This window comes from Mobula hypostoma, chromosome 6 (genome assembly GCF_963921235.1).
Source record: "Mobula hypostoma chromosome 6, sMobHyp1.1, whole genome shotgun sequence".
In the NCBI taxonomy this organism is placed as follows: domain Eukaryota; kingdom Metazoa; phylum Chordata; class Chondrichthyes; order Myliobatiformes; family Myliobatidae; genus Mobula; species Mobula hypostoma.
This window is the reverse complement of record NC_086102.1, coordinates 97,561,577-97,587,683: the sequence shown is the minus strand read 5'-3', so window position 1 is coordinate 97,587,683 and position 26,107 is coordinate 97,561,577. Positions and strand designations below refer to the sequence as shown.

Here is a 26,107-nt window from a genome sequence, read left to right as displayed (position 1 = left end):
ACTCTCTCAAGATCTATTCATTGCTGTCAATGGGACACTGATCACCTTCATTTTTCCACAGATCCCACTTACTCTAATTGATCCCCTCTAACTGCAACACTCCACTCTGTGAGCAGTGACCCTGATATCATCATGAAGAGGCAGGTGTGACTGTGCTCTAGTGAACTCAGCTCTAGCTCACCGAGGCAAAACATCAAACCTGACACATATCCTCATACCCCGCCCCCGCTCTGGTCCATGATGCCAACTACTTGCATAATGTCATAGACCTCAATTCCTCAAAAGATCTTCTTTCACAGCTTCTAAGCTCATAGTGGCCCAGCATCACACACTTGTTTCTACCTCCTGCTTTAGATCCACAAGGATAGTAGTCTGGTAAAGTTAATATTACAGCCCGCTCGTTCCCCTTCTTCCCTCTCTTTACTGGTTCAGTCCCTCCACTTACATCCATGACATCTCCATTTGGATGACCTCCAATGTCCTGGTCATGACTGACTCATTTTCACAATCCTTCAACATGTCCATTCCACATTGAAGGGGTGGAAAGTTCTCTGTTTCTTAATTAAGCAGAGACCCAACCGGTTCACCTTCACCAATACATTTATTCACCTGAGAGAACTCCAGCAGGGATGACAGCAGGGTAGCAACAGCTGGAGTTTCTGTGAGCAATTCAGAAGGTACAGGACAGATACAGTCCTAAAAAGTATTCTAAAAACACACATCAAAGTTGCTGGTGAACGCAGCAGGCCAGGCAGTATCTCTAGGAAAAGGTACAGTTGACGTTTCAAGCCGTGACCCTTTGTCAGGACTAACTAAAGGAAGAGCTAGTAAGAGATTTGAAAGTGGGAGGGGGAGGGGGAGATCCAAAATGATAGGAGAAGACAGGAGGGGGAGGAATGGAGCCAAGAGCTGGACAGGTAATTGGCAAAGGGGATATGAGAGGATTATGGGACAGGAGGCCCAGGGAGAAGGAAAAGAAGGGGGGGGAAACCCAGAAGATGGGCAAGGGGTATAGTCAGAGCGACAGAGGGAGAAAAAGGAGAGTGAGAGAAAGAATGTGTGTATAAAAATAAATAGCGGATGGGGTACGAGGGGGAGGTGGGGCACTAGCGGAAGTTAGAGAAGTCAATGTTCATGCCATCAGGTTGGAGGCTACCCAGACGGAATATAAGGTGTTGTTCCTCCAACCTGAGGGTGGCTTCATCTTTACAGTAGAGGAGGCTGTGAATAGACATGTCAGAATAGAAATGGGATGTGGAATTAAAATGTGTGGCCACTGGGAGATCCTCCTTTCTCTGGCGAACAGAGCGTAGGTGTTCAGCAAAACAGTCTCCCAGTCTGTGTCGGGTCTCGCCAATATATGGAAAGCCACATCGGGAGCACCGGATACAGTATATCACCCCAGCCAACTCACAGGTGAAGTGTCGCCTCACCTGGAAGGACTGTCTGGGGCCCTGAATGGTGGTAAGGGAGGAAGTGTAAGGGCATGTGTAGCACTTGTTCCGCTTACAAGGATAAGTGCCAGGAGGGAGATCAGTGGGGAGGGATGGGGGGACAAATGGACAAGGGAGTCGCGTAGGGAGTGATCCCTGCGGAAAGCGGAGGGGGGGAGGGAAAGATGTGCTTAGTGGTGGGATCCCGTTGGAGGTGGCGGAAGTTACGGAGAATAATATGTTGGACCCGGAGGCTGGTGGGATGGTATGTGAGGACCAGGGGAACCCTATTCCTAGTGGGGTGGCGGGAGGATGGAGTGAGAGCAGATGTGCGTGAAATGGGGGAGATGCGTTTGAGAGCAGAGTTGATGGCGGAGGAAGGGAAGCCCCTTTCTTTAAAAAAAGAGGACATCTCCCTCGTTCTGGAATGAAAACCCTCATCCTGAGAGCAGATGCGGCGGAGACGGAGGAATTGCAAGAAGGGGATGGCATTTTTGCAACAGACAGGGTGAGAAGGGGAACAGTCCAGATAGCTGTGAGAGTCAGTAGGCTTATAGTAGACATCAGTGGATAAGCTGTCTCCAGAGATAAAGACAGAAAGATCAAGAAAGGGGAGTGAGGTGTCGGAAATGGACCAGGTAAACTTGAGGGCAGGGTGAAAGTTGGAGGCAAGGTTAATAAAGTTAACGAGCTCAGCATGCGTACAGGAAGCAGCGCCAATGCAGTCGTCGATGTAGCGAAGGAAAAGTGGGGGACAGATACCAGAATAGGTTCGGAACATAGATTGTTCCATAAAGCCAACAAAAAGGCAGGTGTAGCTAGGACCCATACGGGTGCCCATAGCTACACCTTTAGTTTGGAGGAAGTGGGAGGAGCCAAAGGAGAAATTATTAAGAGTAAGGACTAATTCCGCTAGACGGAAGAGAGTAGTGGTAGAGGGAAACTGATTAGGTCTGGAATCCAAAAAGAAGCGGAGAGCTTTGAGCCCTTCCTGATGGAGGATGGAAGTATATAGGGACTGGACATCCATGGTGAAAATAAAGCGGTGGGGGCCAGGGAACCTCAAGTCATCGAAAAGTTTAAGAGCGTGAGAAATGTCACGAACATAGGTAGGAAGGGATTGAACAAGCGGGGATAAAACCGTGTCGAGGTATGCAGAGACGAGTTCAGTGGGGCAGGAGCATGCTGAGACAATAGGTCTGCCTGGACAGGCAGGTTTGTGGATCTTGGGTAGGAGGTAGAAACGGGAAGTGCAAGGTGTGGGAACTATAAGGTTGGTAGCAGTGGATGGGAGATCTCCTGAGCGGATCAATCCGGTGATGGTGTGGGAGACGATGGCCTGGTGCTCCTTAGTGGGGTCACGATCGAGGGGTAAATAAGAGGAGGTATCTGCGAGTTGTCGCTGTGCCTCGGTAAGGTAGAGGTCAGTACGCCAGACTACAACAGCACCCCCTTTATCAGCGGGTTTAATAGTAAGGTTAGGATTAGTGTGGAGGGAGTGGAGAGCAGAACGTTCGGAAGGAGTGAGGTTGGAATGGGAACAAGGTGCGGTGAAGTCGAGACGGTTGATGTCCCGTTGCAGTTAGCAATAAAGGGATCCAGAGCAGGGATCCCCCCCCCCCTTCTCCTTCTTCCTGGGCCTCCTGTCCCATGATCCTCTCATATCCCCTTTGCCAATCACCTGTCCAGCTCTTGGCTCCATCCCCCCCCCTCCTGTCTTCTCCTATCATTTTGGATCTCCGCCTTCCCCCTTCCACTTTCAAATCTCTTACTAACTCTTCCTTCAGTTGATCCTGACGAAGGGTCTCGGCCTGAAACGTCGACTGTACCTCTTCCTAGAGACGCTGCCTGGCCTGCTGCGTTCACCAGCAACTTTGATGTGTGTTGCTTGAATTTCCAGCATCTGCAGAATTCCTCTTGTTTGCATATTTAAAAGTATTCTAAAGGTAGGACGACGCAAACGTGGCTGACAAGAGAAGTTAAAGCCAACATAAAAACCAAACAGAGGGCAAAGAGAGGGCACAGGGGCCTTGAGTGACAGATAAGTGGGTAGCACTTATCTGTCAGAAGAGGGAAGGGCAAGAGTCAGATACTAGAGAGTACCCCTGTGGCTGATCCCCCTTAACAATAAGTATTCCTGTTTGAGTACTGTTGGGGGGGGGGCAGCCTCTGGCACAGAAAGGTAGGGAAAGGAAGAAGGCAGCAGTAATAGGGGACTCAAAAGGTCAGACAGGCGATTCTGTGGTCGCAGGAAAGAAACACAGATGGTTGCTTGCCAGGGTTTGCAATGTTCCTGATCACGTCCACGATATCCTGAAGTGGGAAGGTGAACAGTCAGAGGTCTTGGTACATATTGGTACCAATGACATAAGGAGGAAAAGGGAGGAGGTCCTGAAAACAGACTACAGGGAGTTAGGAAGGAAGTTCAGAAGCAGGACCTCAAAGGTAGTAATCTCGGGATTAACACCTGTGCCACACGACAGTGAGTATAGGAATAGAGTGAGGTGGAGGATAAATGTGTGGCTGAGGATTGGAGCAGGGGACAAGGATTCAGATTTCTGGATCATTGGGACCTCCTTTGGGGCAGGCGTGACCTATACAAAAAGGACGGCTTTCAGTTGAATCCGAGGCGGACCAATGTCTTGGCAGGAAGCTTTGCTCAGGTTATTAGGGAAAGTTTAAACTAGAATTGCTGGAGGTTGGGAACCAAACTGAAGAGACGGAGGAAGGGGCTGTTGGCTCACAAATAGAGAAAGCTTGGAGACAGTGTGAGAGGGAGGATAGATAGGTGATAGAGAAGGGATGTGCTCAGACCTATGGTTTGAGATGTGTCTATTTTAATGCAAGAAGCATCATGAACAAAGCGGATGAACTTAGAGCATGGATCGGTACTTGGAGCTATGATGTTGTGGCCATTATAGACACTTGGATGGCTCAGGGGCAGAAATGAATACTTCAAGTGCCAAGTTTTAAATGTTTCAGAAAGGACAGGGAGGGAGGCAAAAGAGGTGGGGGCGTGGCACTGCTGATCAGAGATAGTGTCACGGCTGTAGAAAAGGAGGAAGACATGGAGGGATTGTCTACTGAGTCTCTGTGGGTGGAAGTTAGAAACAGGAAGGGGTCAATAACTCTACTGGATGTTTTTATAGACCATCCAATAGTAAAAGGGACATTGAGGAGCAGATAGGGTGACAGATTCTGGAAAGGTGTAATAATAACAGGGTTGTCATGGTGGGAGATTTTAATTTCCCAAATATTCCATTAGAATAGATTAGATTCAACTTTATTATCATTCTGCTGAGTACAGATACAAAGCCAATGAAATGCAATTAGCATCTCATCAGAAGTGCAAATGAATAGCATTATTTACAAAATAACTGGGAATAAAAAGTAAGTGCTACAGCATACAAATATAAAAGTACGGCGACAGTACAATATGCATGCAATACTGCTTAGCGCTGTGATGTGAGGTTTAGCAGGGTCACAGCCTCAGGGAAGAAGCTCTTCCTGAGCCTGCTGCTGAGGGAGCGCCGACCGGATGGGAGGAGAGTAAAAAGTCCATGGTTAGGGTGAGATGCATCCCTGATAATGCTTTTCGCCCTGCCCAGGCAACGTTTATGGTAGATGTTCTCAATGGTGGGCAATTGGGTGCCGATAATCTGCTGGGAAGTTTTCACCACCCGCTGGAGTGCTTTGCGCTTCAATACGGGACAATTGTCATACCACACTAAGATGCAGTTGGTGAGTATGCTCTCAATGGTACAGCGGTAAAAGTCCGTTAGTATCCTGGGACAGCGGTGAGCTTTCTTGATGATCCACAGGAAATAAAGGCACTGTTGCGCCTTTTTGATCAGGATGTAGGAGTTCAGGGACCAGGTGAGATCATTGAAAATGTGGACAGCAAGGAATTTGAAGCTTGATACATCCACTACAGCTTCATTGATGTAGATGGGGACATGAGTGTAGCTCCTAGCATGCCTGAAGTCCACAATGATTTCCTTGGTCCTCTGGGTGTTAAAGGCCAGGTTGTTATCGGCACACCACGCGGCCAGGTGCTGGACCTCTTCCCTGTAGGCCATCTCGTCATCCCCTCTGATCAGGCCAGCCACCATGGTGTCGTCTGCAAACTTGATTATGGAGTTAAAGCCGTGTACAGGAAAGTAGTCATAGGTGAAAAGGGAGTATAGAAGAGCACTCAGTGCACAGCCTTGAGGCATGCTGGTATTCAGAGTGAGAATGGAGGAGGAGAGGTTTTCTAACTTAACAGATTGAGGTCTGTTAGTTAGAAAGTCCAAGGTCCAATTGCAGAGGGATGAGCTGATACCAAGCTGGTGAAGTTTGGCGATCAGCTTAGAGTATTGAATGCCACACTAAAGTCAACGAACAGCATTCTGACGTAAGAGTTGGGGCTGTCCAGGTGGGTCAGGGCAGAATAAAGTGCCCTGGAGATGGCGTCCTCTGTAGACCTGTTGGTGCGATAGGCAAATTGATGGGGGTCCTTAGTAATGGGCAGACAGGATTTCAGATGTGTTAGAACCAGTCTCTTAAAACATTTCGTAATGATGTAGGTGAGTGCAACTGGGCGGAAGTCATTCAGGCCCGTGGCAGTGGAATGCTTCGGCACTGGCATGATGGTGGCAACCTTGGAGCTTGTGGGGATAACTGCCTGGGTCAGGGACAGATTGAAAACATCTGTGAAGACCCTGGCCAACTGCCCTGCACAGACTCTGAGCACATAGCCAGGTATTCCATCTGGACCAGCTGCCTTCCATATATTCACTCTGCTCAGGGTGGAGCAAACATTGATTGACATCTCCCTAGAGCAAGGGGTTTAGATGGGGTGGAGTTTGTTAGGTGTGTTCAGGAAGAGTTCCTGACACAATATGTAAATAAGTCTACAAGAGGCGAGGCTGTACTTGGTCTGGTATTGGGAAATGAACCCAGTCAGGTGTCAAGTTTCTCAGTGGGAGAGCATTTTGGAGATAGTGATCGGAATTCTATCCCCTTTACCATAGCAATGGAGAGGGATAGGAACAGACAAGTTAGAAAAGTGTTTAATTGGAGTAAGGTGAAATATGAAGCTATCAGGCAGGAACTTGGAAGCATAAATTGGAAACAGATGTTCTCTGGGAAATTTATGGCGGAAATGTGGCAAATGTTCAGGGGATATTTGCGTGGCGTTCTACATAGATACGTTCCAATGAGTCAGAGTAAGGATGGTAGGATACAGGAACTGTGGTGTACAAAGGCTGTTGAAAATCTAGTCAAGAAGAAAAGCTTATGAAAGGCATTCTAAAAGTATGTGAAGAGCAGAAGGATAAGATGTGAGAGAATAGGACCAATCAAGTGTGACAATGGAAAAGTGTGTATGGAACCGAAGGAGTTAACAGAGATAGGAGATAACAGATATACTTAATGACTACTTTGTTTTAGTATTCACTACAGAAAAGGACCTTGGCGATTGTAGGGATGTCTTACAACGCATTGAAAAGCTTGAGCATACAGGCATTAAGAAAGAGGATGTGCTGGAGCTTTTGGAAAGCATCAAGTTGGATAAGTTTCTGGGACTGGATGAGATGTACTCCAGGCAACAGTGGGAGGTGAGGGAGGAGATTGCTGAGCTTCTGGCAATGATCTTTCCATTATTAATGGGAACAGGAGAGGTTCCAGAAGATTGGAGGGTTGCAGATGTTGTTCCCTTATTCAAGAAAAGGAGTAGGAAATTATAGACCATTGAGTCTTACTTCTATGATTGGTAAGTTGATGGAATAGATCCTGAGAGACAGGATTTATGAACATTTGGAGAGGCATAATATGATTAGAAGTAGTCAGCATGACTTCGTCAAAGGCAGGTTGTGCCTTATGAGCCTTATTGAATTTTTTGAGGATGTGACTAAACACATTGATGAAGGTAGAGTAGTAGATGTAGTGTATATGGATTTCAGCAAGGCATTTGACAAGGTACCCCATGCAAGCTTATTGAGAAAGTAAGGAGGCATGGGATCCAAGGGGACATTGCTTTGTGGATCCAGAATTGGCTTGCTCTCAGAAGGCAAAGGGTCGTTGTAGACGGGTTATAATCTGCATGGAGGTCAGTCACCGTGGTGTGCCTCAGGGATCTGTTCTGGCACCCTTTCTCTTCGTGACTTTTATAAATAACCTGGATGAGGAAGTGGAGGGATAGGTTAGTAAGTTTGCTGATGACACAAAGGTTGGGGGTGTTGTGGATAGTGTGGAGGGCTGTCAGAGGTTACAGCTGGATATCAATAGGATGCAAAACTGGGCTGAGAAGTAGCAGATGAAGTTCAACCTAGATAAGTGTGAGATAGTTCATCTTGGTAGATCAAATGTGATGGCAGAATATATATTGATATATATATTTTTTTCCTGTGCTCTGTATTCTTAGATGTAAATTAATAAAAATACTGGAATAGAATATAGTATTAATAGTAAGATTCTTGGCAGCGTGGGGGATCAGAGGGATCTTGGGGTCCGAGTCCATAGGACACTCAAAGCTGCTGTGTAGGTTGACTCTGTGGTTAAGAAAGCATGCGGCGCATTGACCTTCATCAATTGTGGGATTGAGTTCAAGAGCCGAGAGGTAATGTTGCGGTTATGTAGAACCGTGGTCAGACCCCACTTGGAGTACCGCGCTCAGTTCTGGTCACCTCACTACAGGAAGGATGTGGAAAACATAGTAAGGGTGCAGCTGAGATTTAAAGGATGTTGCCTGGATTGGGGGAGCATGTCTTATGAGAATAGGTTGAGTGAACTCGGCCTTTTCTCCTTGGAGCAACTGAGGATGAGACGTGACCTGATAAGTGTTGTACAAGAAGGTGAGAGGCATTGATTGTGTGGATAGTCAGAGGCTTTTTCCCAGGGCTGAAATGGCTAACATGCGAGGGCATAGTTTTAAGGTGCTTGGAAATATGTACAGAGGAGATGTCAGGGATAAGTGTTTTTTTTTTACACAGAGCATGGTGAGTGCGTGGAATGGGCTGCCGGCAAAGGTGGTGGAGGCAGATACAATAGGGTCTTTTAAGAGACTCCTGGAGAGGTACATAGAGCTTAGAAATATAGAGGGCTATGGGTAAACCTAAGTAACTTCTAAAGTAAGTTCATGTTCAGCACAGCATTCTGGGCCAAAGGGTCTGTATTGTACTGTAGGTTATTTATGTTTCTATATGATAGAGTAAAAATTAGTGGGAAGGATTGGGAAGATTTTAAAAACCTACAGAAGGTAACTAAAAAAGTCATAAAGAAGGAAAAGATGGATTACGAAGGTAAGCTGGCCAATAATGTTAAAGAGGATGCCAAAAGTTTCTTTGGATATATAAAGTGTAAAAGGGAGGCAAGAGTTGATATCAGACTGCTGGAAAATGATGCTGAGGGACAAGGAAATGGTGGGATGAACTGAATAAATATTTTGCAACCAGTCTTCACTGAGGAAAACAGTAGCAGTGAGCCGGAAGTTTGAGAGCGTCAGCAGAAGGAAGTTGCCATTACAGGTGTCCTCCGCTTTTCGAACGTTCGCTTTACGAAACCTCACTGTTACGAAAGACCTACATTAGTTCCCTGTTTTCGCCAGCAGAAGGTGTTTTCACTGTTACGAAAAAAGGCAGCGCGTGGAAAAAGCAGCGCGCGCCCCGAGCAGCCGCTCCTCCCCCGGATTCAGAACTGCATTCTACCTGGCATTGCTTAAACACGTGCCTGTGAGCAGCCATTAGCATGATGAGGTCTATGGTATCGGAAAAGCCTAAAAGAGCTTGTAAGGCTGTTATATTTAGCGTAAAACTAGACTAATTAAGCATTTTGATCGTGCTGAACAAAGCAAGGACCAAGTGAGTTTGGCTTGTGGAAGTTAACGAAGATGATGTTGAAGAGGTTTTGGCATCCCGTGACCAAGAACTGATAGATGAAGCGCTGATGCAATTGGAAGAGGAAACAATAACAATCGAAACCAAATGCAGTTGCGAACAGACCGAAAGTGAAGTTGTCCAGGAGCTGAACGTGAAGCAACTGTGTGAGATTTTCGTTGCAATGATTGCAGAAAAGTACGACTTTAATTTTGAAAGGGTACGTCGGTTTAGGGCATATTTACAAGATGGTTTGAGTGCTTACAAAGAACTGTATGATAGAAAAATGCACGAGGCTAAGCAGTCAAGCAAGCCTTCCACATCGGCCACAGCAGACGACGAACCTCGACCTTCGACATCGAGGCAGGCAGACATATAAGAAGATGATGGAAACAGATGACACCTCAGTGTCCCACCACCCCAACCCCTGTGCACTCAGCACATCTTTAAGAAAAAAAAGCCGAAATAAACAAGCTAATTAATTGGGTGCTGCCCAGCACGTAAATGTCGGCCCAGATCAGAGGTGATTGCCGATTGCGTCGCCTCTGATCTGGGTCGGCATTTACATGCCGGGCGGCACCCAATTAATTAGCTTGTTTTTTTCGGCTTTTTTCTTAAAGATGTGCTGGGTGCATCCTGGCTACCGCTGTATCACTGCACGCTTCGCGGATCGGTATCGGTCAGCGGCCCGGAGGGTGGGGGCCACTGCACCACCCCAGCCTCCGACGACTCAGCCTAACACACCATCATCAGTGTGCTCTGCGCTGTCTTCCCAATTCCGGTAAGTGATATTACACTGTACATACATTATTTCTACTTTATATAGGCTGTGTATTTTTATGCGTTATTTGGTATAATTTGGCGGCTTCATAGCTTAAAGGTTACTGGAGAGAGTGTTTTTGCCGAGAGCGCTTGCGTGAGATTTTCTGCCGAGAGCGCTTGCATAAGATTTTCGCTACGGAGAACAGTGCAGCAATGATTGTAGAGAAGTATTTCTACTTTATATAGGCTGTGTATTTGTCATATCATCCCTGCTTTTACTATATGTTACTGTAATTTTAGGTTTTATGTGTTATTTGGCATGATTTGGTAGGTTATTTTTGGGTCTGCGAACGCTCACAGATTTTTCCCATATAAATAAATGGTAATTGCTTCTTTGCTTTACGACCTTCCGGCTTACGAACCATTTCATAGGAACGCTCTACCTTCGGATGGCAGGGGAAACCTGTACTAGGGAGAAGGTGCTTGGGAAACTGAGAGGTCTGAAGAAAGATAAATCACTTCGACCAGATAGTCTTCAGCCCAGGGTTCTAAAAGAGATATCTGAAGAGATTGTGGGGGCATGAGTAATGATCTGTCAAGAATCAATAAATTCTGGCATGGTTCTGGAACCTGAAAAATTGAAAATGTCACTAGAATCTTTAAGAAGGAATCAAGGCAGAGGAAAGAAAATCATTGGCCAGTTAGTCTGCTCTCAGTAGCTGGGAAGATATTGGAATTGATTATTAAAGGATGTGGCTTTGGGGTACTTGGCAGCACATTATAAAATAGGCCAAAATCAACATTGTTTTTTAAAGAGGAAATGCTGCTTGACAAATCTATTGGAATTCATTGAAGAATTAACAAGCAGGATAGTCAATGGAGAATCAGTAGATATCGTGTACTTGGGTTTTCAAAAGACCTTTGACAAGGTTGCATACCTGAGTCTGCTTAACAAGTTAAGAACACATGGTATTACAGAAAAGATACTAGTGTAATCCGGTGACCATCAGATCTTATTCAGTATTGTTAAAAGTGTACTTAAGCATCCATCCAGGTAATGCTAGAATAGTTGTCTGTGCCTTTAAGGGAGACGGTGATGTCATTATGCACACGCGGGATAGTGGGGAGACCATTTTGCTTTCTGCTGAAGACGTGGTAGAGCGTTGGAAATTGGGCTCCTCCCGAGGCTAGGCATGGTGAGGAAAGGATTGCCACTACCGTATTTGTACTGTATTTGTACCGTATTAGTTCTGGTATTTTTATACTGCATACGTAATTCTGTCCATACACAAGGGTGTGGATCAAAAGTTAAACAGAGATTGTAGCGGCAAGAACTGGTTATAAATTCGTTCGTTTTGTTTCGCGAGCCTCTTCGGGCACTTAAACATCGAAAACCGATAAAGGAATTAAAACCCGAAAAAGCCTTTGTTGTCCTGAGTGTGTACTTTTTCCCCAGGCTACAAAATCTGGTACTAGGAGTGGGGCTAATTCCAAGCCAGTTTAGAGGGTCTCCGATTGCTGTATGCAGTATAATATACAGTATCTAATACAGTAGTGATGAAGACAGGACCGAGTTCCCATTGGGCGGAAGGAGACAGCGCGGTAGAGCCTCGTGGAAAGCGTGCTGGAGCCTCGGGAACGGGTCGGGACGTCAGCAACTGACGTCAGGACGCAGACTGGTGACGTGGACCCCGGGAACTGCGGGCTGTGAAGGCAGCGCGTTTGCAGCAAAGGACAGCAGCAGCTTCCTTTTGCAGGCTTGTGTGAACTTTAAACACTTGATGTTTTACTATGTCACGTTCAGAGGACATACCAGTTGAATTTGATTTGAATGAACAAATGAGGGAATTGTGTAGTGGGTATGATGAAGCCATGGCAACCACAGATTAAATTAAGCAAAAGGTCCTATGTATATGTCCCAAGGGAAAGACACATTGTTCCATTTACGGGGGATATTGAGAAAGATGGGAGATCTGTTGATGACTTTATTGAAGAAGTACAACATGCACTTAATAGTAGAAATCAGTCTGACCAGGAAAAGTATGACTTTGTTATGTCGCTGCTCGGGGTGCAGCCTTAGTGGAAGTACGTATGTGCAGTGATGCTGGGGAAGACTGCGCTGATGGCTTGTTCACCTATTTCAGGGAAGCTTTTAGAGACAAGCGTAGTGCACCCCAGCTGTGGCATAGATTCTACAGTCGCTAACAGCTTGAGGGTGAAGATGTAAGAGAGTTTTCACATGCCCTAGCCCAAGCTCTTAACTTGATACTGAAGCACTCCCCTGGTGCCATGACCAATAACAGGGTGGTGCTAAGAGATCAATTTATAGAGGGGAGCTCCACAGATTTGTGCGGGGCCACCCTGAGTCCTCAATAATAGAAGTGAGAGAGGAGGTTCGTCTGTGGTTCGTAGAAGAGTCCTTGGGAAATACAAAGTCTGGAAAGTCAAAGTGTAGCAGTGGCCAGGCACAGTGCTCGATTCTTACAGCTCGGGAGTCTGAGTCTGTCACACTAGATGATGTCCTTAAAGTGGTCGCAGAGCAGGGCAAAGCCCTTGGTGAATTGAATCAAGCAGTGAAAGATCTCACTGTACACACGCTACTAGTGGCAGACGTAATTCACAGCCTAGGTTCACAGAAGCTGGGCAACCAATATGTTTCAAGTGTCAGGTGGGAGGGCATTTGGCCAAGAATTGCCCACAGAAGTGGAGTGCAAGGGAACTGGAGTCTGCATCCTCCTCCCCTCAAGAGGTTGGGAGTCGGGCAATTCGGCGGAACCTCACAGATACAGATAATGTACAGCTACTCTGTGACCAGTTGCTGCAACACGCCATAGGGACATGTCCAGTTGTGGAGTTTGAAGTATCAGGTGTCGCTGTCCATTGTCTGTTGGACACAGGTAGTCAGGTAAGCACCCTGACCGAACAGTTCTTTCGAGAACACTTGAATGGAGAGGACAAGGGTATGTTGTCCACTGCTGGCTGGCTTAAGCTAGCAGCTGCAAACGGTCTTGATATTCCTTACCTTGGGTATCTAGAGCAAGAGGTTCAAGCAATGGGCATGAAGATACCAAATAGTGGCTTTCTAGTAGTCAGGGATCCTGTTAGCACCGAACCACCTATCCCATGTATTGTAGGCATGAACATTATCAGCCAGTGTAGGCAACTTGTCTACGCAGTGTTTGACTTTGATGTCCAGTATCGTCCGGGTCGGAGTGATACCGTGACTGATGCACTCTCTAGGCAGCCATTTGCAGGGGAGCCTGAGCCTGCCTCAGAGGATGTGGAGTTCGATGGGGCTGTGGCGATCGGTAGCTTGATCAATCGTGGCACTGCCCTTGACCCAGCACTGGTTACCACTGGTCTTAACAGCTGTAGGGTTAAGCAAATTCGAGCCTGGGAAGCTGGTACTAATGAGGTAAGTGGTCCGACGCAAGGGAACGCTCCCACCCTCCCAGGTTATTCTAATGGGGACTTGCGTACTTTTCAGCAGCAGGACCCTGTGTTAGGTGTCCTAAGAGACTTATGGGATCAGAAAAGGAAGCTGAGTGGCTAGGAGCGTAAAGCTCTACCTAAACCCGTTTTGTCTCTGTTAAGGCACTGGGACAGTAGCAGGTTACTGTATAGGGTAGTTGAGGATGAGAAGCTTGGGGAGTGTTACCAGCTTCTGGTACCTATCAGCTTGAGCAGCAAAGTGTTAGAGTACATACATGACTCTATGGGCCATCAAGGCATAGAATGTACTCTGCAGTTGTTGAGAAGCCGATGTTTTTGGGTGGGCATACACAAGGATGTGGCACGGTGGGTCAAAAATTGTCCACGTTGTGTGCTAACTAAGATGCCGCAGCCTAGGATCCGCACCCCCATGAAGTCATTTCTGGCTTCTAGGCCGCTTGAAGTTGTAGCGGTAGATTTCACTGTGTTGGAGCCAGCAAGTGATGGGCATGAGAATGTCTTAGTGGTCACGGACGTTTTCACTAAATTTACCCAAGCATTTCCGACTCGGGATCAAAAGGCGGATACCACAGCAAGGGTGCTCTTGAGGGAATGGTTCATGAAGTACGGTGTCCCTGAGAGATTGCATTCGGAGACCAGGGCCGTAACTTCAAAAGTGAGGTCATAGTGGAGCTTTGCAAACTATACAGGGTAAAGAAAAGCCGTAACACACCTCATCATCCTACTGGAAACGTGCAGTGCGAGCGTTTCAACAGGGCAATGCATGATTTGTTGCGTACGTTGCCTCTGGAAAAGAAGCGCAGATGGCCAGAACATCTACCCGAGTTGGCGTATGCATATAATGTGACACCTCACGCAACCACCGGGTATTCACCTTTCTTGTTTGGGGTGGATCCCCCCTTGCCCGTGGATGCTCTGCAGGGGCTAGAACAGACGGTGGACCAGAAACATGACTGGCTAGCTGTACACCAGAGCCAACTGAGGGATGCGCATGCCAGAGCAAAAGAATACTCTGAACAGAAGGCGGCAGAACGCATTGCCTGGCAGGAGGACAAAGTGTTCTGCCCCAAAGTTGATGTAGATGCACTGGTTTACTTGAGGAGCAGACCATTAGGCCGTAATAAGATCCAGGATGCTTGGAACTCAGTGGTCTACAGGGTGGTAGAGGTACTGGGCAACACCTACACGGTGGAACCTTGGGGAGGGTGGGCCTAACGAGAGGGTGAACAGGGTAGACATCAGGCCCTGTAAGAACAATCTCTCTCCAGCTATCCGAAGGAGACTGCAAACTCCAGTAACTCAGGCAAGCTCACCTCTGGGGCATGAACCAGATTCTGAGGATTCAGAGAATGGTGTGATAGTGGCAGAAGACATGTCAGAATAAGGGGTACAGAGTCTTGACCCAAGCCGAGACAGCATATCTTCCGAAAATATGACACTTTCTGGAACTGAGATGGGGGAGCCGACGACGGCTGATGCAGGGTCAGAGGTCGGTAGCCCTCTTGTAGCAGCACCCCGCAGGAGTAAACAAGTAAATGCTGGACAGCACCCTAACCTACATCGCGAACCAAGGTCAGTCCTTGATGAGGTCTCCATAAGTCCGGCAGAAGTATCTGAGATACTGGCTAGTCTCAGTTCAGTTCTCTTTAGAGAAGCAGTTAAGGAGGTTAAAAGTACCCTTGTAGTGAGCGAGTAATCGAGGACGATTACTTGAATGCAGGGGAGAACGTAACCGGGTGACCATCAGATCTTATTCAGTATTGTTAAAAGTGTACTTAGGCATCCATCCGGGTAATGCTAGAATAGTTGTCTGTGCCTTTAAGGGAGACTGTGATGTCATTCCACACGTGCAAGATAGTGGGGAGAACATTTTGCTTTCTGCTGAAGACGTGGTAGGGCGTTGGAAATTGGGCTCATCCTGAGGCTGGGCATGGTGAGGAAAGGATTGCCACTAACGTATTTGTACTGTATTTGTACTGGATTTGTACTGTATTTGTACAGTATTAGTTCTGGTATTTTTATACTGCATACACAATTCTGTCCATACACAAGGGTGTGGATCGAAAGTTAAACTGAGATTGTAATGGCAAGAACTAGCTGTAAATTCGTTTGTTTTGTTTCGCGACCCTCTTCAGACATTTAAACATCGAAAACCGATAAAGGAATTAAAACCCGAAAAAGTCTTTGTTGTCCTGAGTGTGTACTTTTTCCCCAGGCTACACTCGCATGGATAAAACATTGGCAAATTGGCAGGAGACAAAGATGAACCTTTTCTGGTGAGCTGCCAGTGACTAGTGGTGTTCCACAGGGGTCTGTGTTGGGACCATTTTTTATGATTTGGATAATGGAATTGATAACTTCGTGGCCAAGTTTGAGGAAGCAGAGAATCTACAGAAGGATTTGGATACGTTAGGAGAATGGGTAAAGAAGTGGCAGATGGAATACAGTGTCAAGGAGGTCTTGCACTTTGGTAAAAGAAATAAAAGCATTAACTATTTTCCGAATGGAGAGAAAATTCAAAAATCTGTGTTACAAAGGGACTTGGGAGTCCTCGTGCAGGATTCCCTAAAGGTTAATTTGCAGGTTGAGTCAGTGGTGAGGAAGGCAAATGCAATGTTGACATTCGTTTCAAGAGGACTATAATACAAAAGCAAAGATGCAATGTTGAGGTTTTATAAAGTAATGGTGAGACCTCATTTGAAGTATTGTGAGTAGTTTTGGGCCCCCTGTCTAAGGAAGGATATGCTGACATTGGAGAGGGTTCAGAGGAGGTTCACGAAAATGATTCTGGGATGGAAAAACTTATGAGGAGCGTTTGATGGCTCTGCTTGTACTCACTAGAATTCAGGAGAATGAGATTGGGGGTGGGGGGAATAGAATCTCATTGAAACCTATCAAATGTTGAAAGGGCTTGATAGAGTGGATGTGGTGTGGGAGTTTAAGACCAGAGGACACAGCCTCAGAATAGAAGGGCATCCTTTTAGAACAGAGATGAGAAGGGATTTCTTTAGCCAGATGATGGTGAAACTGTGGAATTCGTTGCCACAGGCGGCTATGGAAGTCAAGTCATTGGGTATATTTAAGGCAGAGGTTGATAGATTCCTGATTGGTCGGGGCATGTAGGGATACAGGGAGAAGGCTGGAGATTGGGTCTGAGAGGGAAATGGATCAGCCATGAAGAAATGGTCTTACGGTCTTAATTCCCCAAATTGAGGCAGTGGTCAGGATCTGATGTGGGCCCAAGTAATGCTCTCTATCTGTGGGATAATATGGATAAGTTTTTGTTTCCATCCTACTCCAGTGCCCTCTCAGCTTTTTAGCTGGGCTGTTGATTAATTCATGGGTGCTGCTTATAGAGAACTCAGGCATGTTGCTGAACATTGTAACAAACTTGTACAGATGCAGTTTTGTAAGTGTCCTGACTGATTGCATCATGGTCCAGTACAGCTTTCTGAATGTACAGGACCACAAGAAGAGAGTACTGGCTCATTGCAATACATTACACGTGCAAGCCTTCCCATCATGTACAAGAGAGACAGCCTAAAAGTAGCAATGTCCATCACCCAGGACCCCACCACCTAAGTCATGCCATTTTCTAGCTGCTAACATTGGGCAGGCGGTACAAAAGCCTGAATCCTACACCACCAGGTTCAAGAAGACCTACTTTGCTTCAAACATACATTTTTTTCAACTAACCAAGACAAAACTAATCACTACCTCAATATAGCAAAACTATGCACTATAATGGATTCTATATTTTGTTCTAATTGCATTTTTTGTAAAATACAGTACTGTGCAAAAGTCTTAGGTATATATAAATAAATAACTAGGGTACCTAAGGAATTTGCACAGAACTGTAGTGATTTTATGTGATGTACTGTACTGCTGCAAAAAAAAAACAACCAAATTTCATGACATATGGGTGATAAACCCGATTCTGATATGGGTCTCTATTGTGGACTGAGAGTGGGACGGGGGCAGGGAGAAGGGAATCATGAGAGGTGAGGGAGCGGAAAGCACTAGAGAGTCATTTTGGAATGATCAATAAACCAATTGTTCAGAATCTTCATTAACAAATACAGTATTGTGCAAAAGGCTATATATGCACACACATATATATACACACACACACACACATATATATATATATATACATGCCTAAGACTTTTGCACAGTACTGTATGTGCACAATTCATGACTAATTTAAGTTTTTCTTCTGTATCTGGTGCTGTCTGACTATGATGCTGCTGCAAAAGGGTTTTTATTTTATTTAGGGATACAGCGTGGAACAGGCCCTTCCAGTGCCGCCAGCAACCCACTAATTTAACCCTATCTAATCACAGGACAGTTTGCAATGACCAAGTAACCTCGTAACTGGAATGTGTCTGGACTGTGGGAGAAAACTGGAGCAACAAGAGGAAACCCACACCTTCAAGGGAAGGATATACAAACTCCTTACAGATGAACATAACACCATAAGACATAGGAGCAGAATTTGGCCATTTGGCCCATCAAGTCTGTTCTGTCATTCAATCATGGCTGATCCTTTTTTCCCCTTCTCAACCCACTTCCTTGCCTTCTCTCCGTAACCTTTGATGTCACGTCCAATCAAGAACCTATCAATCTCTGCCTTAAATACACCCAACAACCTGGCCTCCACAGCTGCCTGTGATAATAAATTCCACAAATTCACCACCCTCTGGCTAAAGAAATTTCTCTGGATCTCTGTTTTAAATGGACACCCCACTATCCTGAGCCTGTGCCCTCCTGTCTTAGAAACCACACCCCCCCCCCCCAACCATAGGAAACATCCTTTCCACATCTACTCTGTCTAGGCCTTTCAAGATTTCAAAGGTTTCAATGAGACCTCCTTTTAATGACATCGGAATTTAACTCCAAACTTCATTACCCCGAGCTGTAAGGTGCCATGCACTTGTGCAGATGACAATAAACTCTACTTTGAACTCAAAAATTTCATCACCTTTGCTACCAACTTCTACCATCTTCCCTCAACTTCATTTGTTCGTTGTTCAGCTCATTTCTTCCTTTCAAGGATAGGGCAGCCACAATAAGACATAGGAGCAGAATTAAGCCATTCAGCCCATCAAGTCTGCTCCACCATTCCATCATGGCTGATCACAGATCCCTCTCAACACCATACACCTGTCTTCTCACCATATCCTTTGATGCCCTGACCGACCAGGAAACGATCAACTTCCGCCTTAAATGTACCCATGGACTTGGCCTCTACTGCAGTCTGTGGCTGAGCATTCTACAGATTTACTATTCTCTAGCTAAAAAAAAAAATTTATCCTTACCACCCTTCTAAAAGGTCGCTCCTCAATTTTAAGGCTGTGCCTCAAGTTCTGGATACCCCCACCACAAGAAACATCCTTTTCACATCCACCCTACCTAGGTCTTTCAACATACGGTAGATTTCAATGAGATTCCCACACATCTTCTAAATTCCAGTGAATACAGGCCCAAAACTGCCAAACACTCCTCATAGGTTAACCTCTTCATTCCTGGAATCATCCTAGTTAACGTCCTCTGGACTCTCTCCAATGACAACACACCCTTTCTTAAGATACAGTACCCAAAGCTGTTCATAATACTCCAACTGTGGCCTGACAGGTGTCTTATAAAGCCACAACATTATCTCCTTGCTTTTATATTCTATTTCCCTTGAAATGATTGCCAACATTGCATTTGTCTTCTTTACCACAGACTCAACCTGTTAATTAACCTACTGAGAGTCTTGCACGAGGATTCCTAAGTCCCTCTGCACCTCTGACGTTTGAACCTTCTCCCCATTTAGATAATAGTCCACACTATTGTTCATTTTACAAAAATGCATTATCATACATTTTCCAACACTGTATTCGACCTGCCACTCTTTTTGCCCATTCTTCCAGTTTGTCTAAGTCCAGCTGTAATCACATTGCTTCCTCAGCAATACCTACCCCTCCACCTATCTCTGTATCATCCAGAAACTTTGCCTCAAAGATATCAATTCCATCATCCAAATCACTGACAAACAATGTGAAAAGTAGCGATCCCAATACTGACCCGAGGAATACCACTAGTCACTGGCAGCCAACCAGAAAAGGCCCCCTTTATTCCCACTCACTGCCTCCTGCCTGTCAGCCATTCCTCTATCCATGCCAGTATCTTTCCTGTAACAGCATAGGATTTTATCTTGTTAAGCAGCCTCACGAGTGGCACCTTATCAAATGCCTTCTCAAAATTCCAGTAAATGACATCCACTGCTTCTCCTTTGTCCCGCCTGCTTGTTACTTCTCAAAGAACTTTAACGTATTTGTCAGGCAAGATTTCCCTTTACAGAAACCATGCTGACTTTGACTTAGTTTATAATTTGTCTCGAAGTACCCTGAAACTTCATTCTTTTTGTTTAGCATGTGCCTGCGTGCGTGCAGGTCTGTGCATGTGTGTCTGTGTGTGTCCGTGATGATGTCTTTTTCATGGCTTTTACAAGGCGCAGAGCAACAGAGAGAGAGAGTGTGTGGCGCCTCACTCCACGCACAGACATTTTCCACACTCAATGGAAAGTGTACTCCGGAACGGTCCCGACTGTTTCAAACCCAGGAACCCCCACTCCCGGGTCTGGCGCTGATGTCATTGCGCCACCAGCTGGCCCCGAAATCTCATTCTTAATAATAAAGTACAACATTTTCCCAACCACTGAGGTTAAGCCTACTGGCCAAAAATTTCCTTTCTTTTGCCTTCCTCCCTTCTTAAAGTGTGGTGACATTTCCAGTCTCCCCGTCCTCCAGCACCATGCCAGAAAGAAGTGATTCTTGAAAGATCATGACCATCTGTTATCTCTTCAGCAACCTCTCTCAGGACTCAGAGATGTAGTCCATCTAGTCCAGGTGACTCGTCCACCTCAAGACCTTTGAGTTTGTTTAGCACTTTTTCCTTTGTAATAGCAATGGCACTCACTCCTGCTCCCTGACACTCATGGACCTCTGGCACATTGCTACTGTCTTCCACAGTGAAGACTGATGCAAAGTACCTATTCAGTTCATCTGCCATTTCTTTGTCCCCCATTACTACCTCAGCAGCATCATTTTCCAATATCAATTCTCACTTCCCTTTTATTCTTCACATAACTGAAAAAAAATTTGAATCCTGCTTTATATTATTAGTTAGTTTGTCCTCAGATTTCATCATTTCCCTTATAGTTTTTTGGTTGCCTTTTGATGGATTTTAAAAGCTTCCCAATCATCCAACTTCCCACTCACTTTTGCTACCTTATATGCCCTTTCCTTGGCTTTTATGCAGTCTTTAACTTCTTTTGTCAGCCACAGTTACCAACACCTGCCATGTGAGAACTACTTCTTCTGTGGGACATATCTATCCTGTGCCTTGTGAATTATTCCCAGAAACTTCAACCATCTTTGGTCTGTCGTTATCCTGCTAGTATCCTCCTCCAATCCACCTGGGCAAGCTCCTCTCTCATGCCTCTGTAAATCCCTTTATTCCACTGCAATACTGATACGTGACTTATGTTTCTCCCTCTCAAGTTACAGTACGAATTTAATCATGTTATGATCACTTCTCCTATGGGTTCCTTTACATTAAGCTCCCAAATAAGATCTGGGTTGTTACACAACAACCAATTTACAGTACATCCAATTTAAGATGGCCTTTTCCCAAGTTGGCTTAAGCACAAGCTGTTCTAAAAAGCTATCTTTTTAGGCATTGAATAAATTCACTCTCTTGCAATCCGACACCAACCTGATTTTCCTAATCACCTTGCATATTGGAGTTCCCCCATTACAATTTCCAATCTCAACCCCACATTTCAGCTACTATTTGGTGGCCTATATATGACTCCCATAATGTTTTTTTAATGCTTGCAGTTTCATAACTCCATCCACAAAGATTCAACATTCTCTGACCCTATGTCACCTCTTTCTAAAGATGTAATTCCATTGCTTACCAACAGAGTCACACCACCTATGCCTTCCCACCTGTCCTTTCGATACAAAATATATCCTTTGATATTAAGCTCCCCTATGGCCTCCTTTCAGCCATGACTCACTGATGCCCACATCATACCAACCAATCTGTAATTGCGCCACGAGTTCATCCACCTTATTCCAAATGCTACGCGCATTTAAATACAACACGTTCAGTCCTGCATTCTTTGCACTTTTGAATGTTGCCTCTGTGGTACAATTTAACTCTTTGCTCTGTACCCAATCATACTTTATACTTCATTGTTGCCAAACAATTGATACTAGAATGTACAATCATCACAGCGATATTTGATTCTGCACTTCCCACTCCCTGGAGTACAAATCGATAGTAAATATTAAAAAATTAAATTATAAATCATAAATAGAAAATAGAAAATGGAAAGTAAGGTAGTGCAAAAAAACCGAGAAGCAGGTCCGGATATTTGGAGGGTACGTCCCAGATCCGGGTCAGGATCCGTTCAGCAGTCTTATCACGGTTGGAAAGAAGCTGTTCCCAAATCTGGCCATACGAGTCTTCAAACTCCTGAGCCTTCTCCTGGAGGGAAGAGGGACGAAAAGTGTATTGGCTGGGTGCCCTGATTATCCTGGCAGCACTGATCCGACAGCATGCGGTGTAAAGTGAGTCCAAAGACGGAAGGTTGGTTTGTGGGATGTGCTGCGCTGTGTTCAGGATCTTCTGCAGCTTCTTCCGGTCTTGGGCTGGACAACTTCCATACCAGGTTGTGATGCACCCTCGAAGAATGCTTTCTACAGTGCATCTATAAAAATTAGTGAGCGTTTTAGGGGACAGGCCAAATTTCTTTAGTTTTCTCAGGAAGTAAAGGCGCTGGTGGGCCTTCCTGGCAGTGGACTCTGCTTGATTGGCCCAAGTCAGGTCATTTGTGATATTGATCCCGAGGAACTTAAAGCTTTTGACCTGTTCCACTTGTGCACCATCGATGTAAATTGGGTCGTGCGGCCCGCTACTCCTTCTGAAGTCGACAACCAATTCCTTCGTCTTGGTGACGTTGAGGGATAGGTTATTGTCTTCACACCATGCCACCAGGTTCTTAATTTCCTCTCTGTACTCAAACTCATCATTACCCGAGATACGGCCTACAATCGTTGTGTCATCAGCAAACTTATATATTGAGTTTGATGGAAACTTGGCTACACAATCATGGGTGTACACCGTAGTAAGTAGTGAGTACACCGTAGTGAGTACAGCAGGGGGCTGAGTACATAGCCTTGTGGGGCACCGGTGCTCAGAGTGATTGTAGAGGAGAGCTTGTCCCCTATTTTTACAGCCTGGGTCCTATCTGTGAGGAAGTTGAAGATCCAGCTACAAATCTGAGTGCTAAGGCCCAGGTTCCGGAGCTAATGAATCAGTTTATTTGGCATGATGGTATTAAAGGCAGAGTTGTAGTCAATGAAAAGGAGCCTTACGTATGCACCTTTATTCTTCAGGAGGAATGTAGGACCAGAGAGATGGCATCTGCCATTGACCTGTTGCTACGGTAGGCGAATTGCAAAGCATCGAGATTGACTGGTAGGCTGTGGTTGAAGCAACACACACAAAGTTGCTGGTGAACTCAGCAGGCCAGGCAGCATCTCTAGGAAGAGGTACAGTCGACGTTTCAGGCCGAGACCCTTCGTCAGGACTAACTGAAGGAAGAGTGAGTAAGGGATTTGAAAGTTGGAGGGGGAGGGGGAGATCCAAAATGATAGGAGAAGACAGGAGGGGGAGGGATAGAGCCAAGAGCTGGACAGGTGATTGGCAAAGGGGATATGAGAGGATCATGGGACAGAAAGTCCGGGGAGAAAGACAAGGGGGGGGGGAACCCAGAGGGTGGGCAAGGGGTATAGTCAGAGGGACAGAGGGAAAAAGGAGAGTGAGAGAAAGAATGTGTGTATAAAAATAAATAACGGATGGGGTACGAGGGGGAGGTGGGGCATTAGCGGAAGTTGGAGAAGTCAAAGTTCGTGCCATCAGTTTGGAGGCTACCCAGACGGAATATAAGGTGTTGTTCCTCCAACCTGAGTGTGGCTTCATCTTTACAGTAGAGGAGGCCGTGGATAGACATGTCAGAATGGGAATGGGATGTGGAATTAAAACAAGTGCTACACATGCCCTTACACTTCCTCCCTTACCACCATTCAGGGCCCCAGACAGTCCTTCCAGGTGAGGCGACACTTCACCTGTGAGTCGGCTGGGGTGATATACTGCGTCCGGTGCTCCCAATGTGGCCTTCTATATATTGGCGAGACCCGACGCAGACTGGGAGACCGCTTTGCTGAACACCTACGCTCTGTCCGCCAGAGAAAGCAGGATCTCCCAGTGGCCACACATTTTAATTCCACATCCCATTCCCATTCTGACATGTCTATCCACGGCCTCCTCTACTGTAAAGATGAAGCCACACTCAGGTTGGAGGAACAACACCTTATTTTCCATCTGGGTAGCCTCCAACCTGATGGCATGAACATCGACTTCTCTGACTTCCGCTAATGCCCCACCTCCCCCCGTACCCCATCCGCTATTTATTTTTACACACACATTCTTTCTCTCACTCTCCTTTTTCTCCCTCTGTCCCTCTGACTATACTCCTTGCCCATCCTCTGGGTTCCCCCCCCCCACCCCCGCTTGTCTTTCTCCCCGGACCTCCTGTCCCATGATCCTCTCATATCCTCTTTGCCAATCACCTGTCCAGCTCTTGGCTCCATCCCTCCCCCTCCTGTCTTCTCCTATTATTTTGGATCTCCCCCTCCCCCACCCACTTTCAAATCTCTTACTAACTCTTCCTTCAGTTAGTCCTAATGAAGGGTCTCGGCCTGAAACGTCGACTGTACCTCTTCCTAGAGATGCTGCCTGGCCTGCTGCATTCACCAGCAACTTTGATGTGTGTTGCTCTCTGCTTTCCGCAGGGATCGCTCCCTACGCGACTCCCTTGTCCATTCGTCCCCCCCATCCCTCCCCACTGATCTCCCTCCTGGCACTTATCCTTGTAAGCGGAACAAGTGCTGCACATGCCCTTACACTTCCTCCCTTACCACCATTCAGGGCCCCAGACAGTCCTTCCAGGTGAGGCGACGCTTCACCTGTGAGTCGGCTGGGGTGATATACTGCGTCCGGTGCTCCCGATGTGGCTTTCTATATATTGGCGAGACCTGACGCAGACTGGGAGACCGCCTTGCTGAACACCTACGCTCTGTCCGTCAGAGAAAGCAGGATCTCCCAGTGGCCACACATTTTAATTCCACATCCCATTCCCATTCTGACAGGTCTATCCACGGCCTCCTTTACTGTAAAGATGAAGCCACACTCAGGTTGGAGGAACAACACCTTATACTCCGTCTGGGTAGCCTCCAACCTGATGGCATGAACATCGACTTCTCTAACTTCCACTAATGCCCCACCTCCCCCTCGTACCCCATCTGTTATTTATTTTTATATACACATCCTTTCTCTCACTCTCCTTTTTCTCCCTCTGTCCCTCTGACTATACCCCTTGCCCATCCTCTGAGTTCCCCCCCCCTTGTCTTTCTCCCCAGACCTCCTGTCCCATGATCCTCTCATATCCCCTTTGCCAATCACCTGTCCAGCTCTTGGCTCCATCCCTCCCCCTCCTGTCTTCTCTTATCATTTTGGATCTCCCCCTCCCCCTCCCACTTTCAAATCTCTTACTAGCTCTTCCTTTAGTTAGTCCTGAAGAAGGGTCTCGGCCTGAAACGTCGACTGTACCTCTTCCCAGAGATGCTGCCTGGCCTGCTGCGTTCACCAGCAACTTTGATGTGTGTTGCTTGAATTTCCAGCATCTGCAGAATTCCTATTGTTTAGGCTGTGGTTGATGTGTGCCATAACCAATCGCTCGAAGCACTTCATAGCAATTGATGAATCATTGGTTTGTCCTTCCTTACATTCAGATTACACTCATCATTTACTTGTAAATCTGCTGGCTCATCCTCAGCTCTATCATACTGGTACCTATCCCCCTGCCATATTAGTTTAAACCACAATTATACACTCCCAATCAACACTGTCTTTCCTCCCCCTCACCCACAATCCCATTTTATGGAATGATTCCATTCTGCCACTGACATTTTAGTCTCTCTGATGGTGATGTTTTCTACAATGATGCCTCTGAGGTATCTTCTCACCATACAATGGAGCCCTTACCAAACCACGTCTATTCCCCACGTATCTGCTCCTGACGCAAGTAAGTAGTGCACTTGATTCTCACTTTCCAACTCATCTGTTGTCATATTCAAGCCCAATCCCTCCCAGTATCTTGAAGAAATTGCATTCTTTGGAACACTTTTCAGAGGAAATAGAGAATTAATCTTTCAGACAACATGGAGCTTAAGGGGATGTCAGAGTTCTCTGCTGACTGCCAAGTTAATACTTCACCCCCTATCCATTCTGACCAATTTATCTGTGGCCTCCTGTACTGTTTTGAAGATGGTAACAAGCTTTCTGGGCATATCATTGCTTTGCAAATTCATTATCAAATTCTGCAACTTTAGGTAACATGTCATAACTGGCTATTTCTACATAGTAATTCATCCATTAGCTCAGCCTTTTCTCTCCATTATTACTGCTTGACCCACAGAACATCAT

The 26,107-nt window shown here is 46.0% G+C and overlaps 1 protein-coding gene across 8 annotated transcripts in view; it reads right to left on the bottom strand.

The window, feature by feature from the left end:
* Window positions 1-26,107, bottom strand: part of LOC134348231 (leucine-rich repeat and calponin homology domain-containing protein 1-like) — a 431,827-nt gene that overhangs the window by 174,797 nt on the left and 230,923 nt on the right. The gene's annotated exons all lie outside the window — the stretch shown is intronic.